This window comes from Cynara cardunculus, unplaced genomic scaffold (genome assembly GCF_001531365.2).
Source record: "Cynara cardunculus var. scolymus isolate 2C unplaced genomic scaffold, CcrdV1 Un_Scaffold_4767, whole genome shotgun sequence".
In the NCBI taxonomy this organism is placed as follows: Eukaryota; Viridiplantae; Streptophyta; class Magnoliopsida; order Asterales; family Asteraceae; genus Cynara; species Cynara cardunculus.
Window position 1 is genome coordinate 30,202 of NW_020202053.1, and position 2,121 is coordinate 32,322.

The following is a 2,121-nucleotide window of genomic DNA, read 5'->3' on the forward strand; positions in this document are numbered from 1 at the left end:
GATGATATCGAAGTGATCCATTTTCATTGGAAGTAAGGTAACTTCCCGAATTCGATCGCCAATAATTAACGGACAATTTGAGAATTGACCAAATATACATACTGAACTACCCATAGGAGTAGTACTATGCAATGGAAATTTAGTGGATTGTTCATATGATTTAAGATTTTCTTAGAAGTTTTCAGAAACAATCGAGTGTGTAGCACCTGCATCAAATAAAACATATGCATCTCTATTGTCAATAGAAAGGGTACCAGAAACCATACTCGCAGTAGACTTGTTAGCAGATAGTGTAAACACTCGACCACCAGCAGTAGATTGCTTCTCTTTATCTTTAGAATTATCTTTCGGCCCTTGTTTACAATCACGAGCTATATGACCTCGTTGACCACAATTATAACAGGCGCCGGTCATTCGAATACAAGGCCCAGGACGATGTCTAAAACCACAATCTTTGCACCGTAACAGAGAATTTGTATTCGAAAAACCTTTATTAGAAGTTCCTTGAAATGCAATTGGAGGTCTATAATTTGGTTGTTTCCACTGTCCTGTCTGATTGGATCTTCGCCTAGTAGAATTTCCTTGAAACACATCTCTGTTCCGTTTCGTACCACTATCACCTCAAGAAAATATAGAGTCCAGTCGTTCCTTGCAGCATCAACAACCTGGGCAACGCTCATGAAGTGTTGAATGATAAGTTTGGGTCTGAATTTGCTGTTGAGAGTCCATTTGAATTTATTAACCTGGTTTTCTACCGTACCAGCCATACTACCCGCAAAACTAGCATATCGTAGAAATCTGGCTACGTATTCGGATATGGATTCTTCTTCTTTCTGTTTGAGTGTAGCGTACTCTTGAACATACGCCTCTTTGTCTGCCGCAGTAAAGTATTGCTGATAGAAAACATCTTTGAATCCCGGCCAAGTTAAATTTTCAATAGTTATATCCCCTCCGTAAGATTGTTTCCAAGCTTGCCACCAACGATTAGCATCACCTTCAAGTTTATAAGTAGCCAGTTCCACTCAAATTCTATCAGAACAACCCAAGACTCGGAATATCTTTTCAAGATGTGATATCCAATATTCGGCGTCAACAGGAGTGGCTGCTGAAGTAAAAGTACGAGGCTTTTGTTTATGAAACCTCTCTAACCATTGATGAATATCAGCAAGTTCATTACTAGTTCCCTGATCTCTACGTTCTGGCCCGTAGTTCCCAGTATTAGGATTCAGATTTTCACCAGTTTGACGYAATGCTTCCACCGTCTGTGCTATAATACCTGGTAGCATATCGGTAACTGTTTGTTGGACAGCTGCCATCACATTAGGATCAAGTTGAGTTGTTGGCGGAGGATTTGTTTCATTTTCAGACCCAGTTCGACTTCTTCTAGGTCTATTTGTTATTGCCGGTATTCTTCTTGGCGGCATTTGGAGCTAACACAAATAATAGGAAACCATTTGCTCGATTAATTTCAAAAAGAAACAAAGCGTACGAGATTTCAAATAATTAACATGTATAAGGCTTAGGATAGTCCTATCTTTGTTCTGCACATTCCTCACAGATCAAACCTAAATTGTACTACAAGATCATAACCTATAGCTCTAATACCACAACTTGTAACACCCCCGTCCCGCGTGGTCAAAGACGGGAGATGCCACAACTGGAATAAAACAAACAACGTGCTATATAAAACAGAGCGGCTAATAAAATTTACCAAAAGATAATTACATAACCACAAACGGAGATAATGTGTCTCAAAATACGGTTCCAAAATACCAGTATGTCTACATTAGTCATCAAGAGTTTAACAAAAGTATGACTTAATGRGTTATCTTCAATATTGTCATCTCCATAGCTCTCATCCCAAAATCCCTGCTAAATCATGTACCTGCCGAGGACAAGAAAATCTCGGCTGAGCTTAATGCTCAGTGAACGGATAATAATATAAATAAACGATGAATATGAGATAACAAGTTCAAAAACAATTTATAACGCCAAGTGATAATCCAAATGAAAATCAAAATGCCGCAAAAGCATGTCAAGAGTCCGAAGACCAAACAACATCACAAGGACGCATTGTTCCCAAAGGATGATCAGTCCATTCAGGCACAAGTGAGGAAAGGG

The 2,121-nt window shown here is 39.0% G+C and overlaps 1 pseudogene; it reads right to left on the bottom strand.

Annotated features, from left to right (window-relative positions):
• The window catches only part of LOC112504141, a 19,961-nt pseudogene extending 19,547 nt beyond the window's left edge, over positions 1 to 414 (bottom strand).
• Between the last annotated feature and the right edge of the window lie 1,707 nt (positions 415 to 2,121).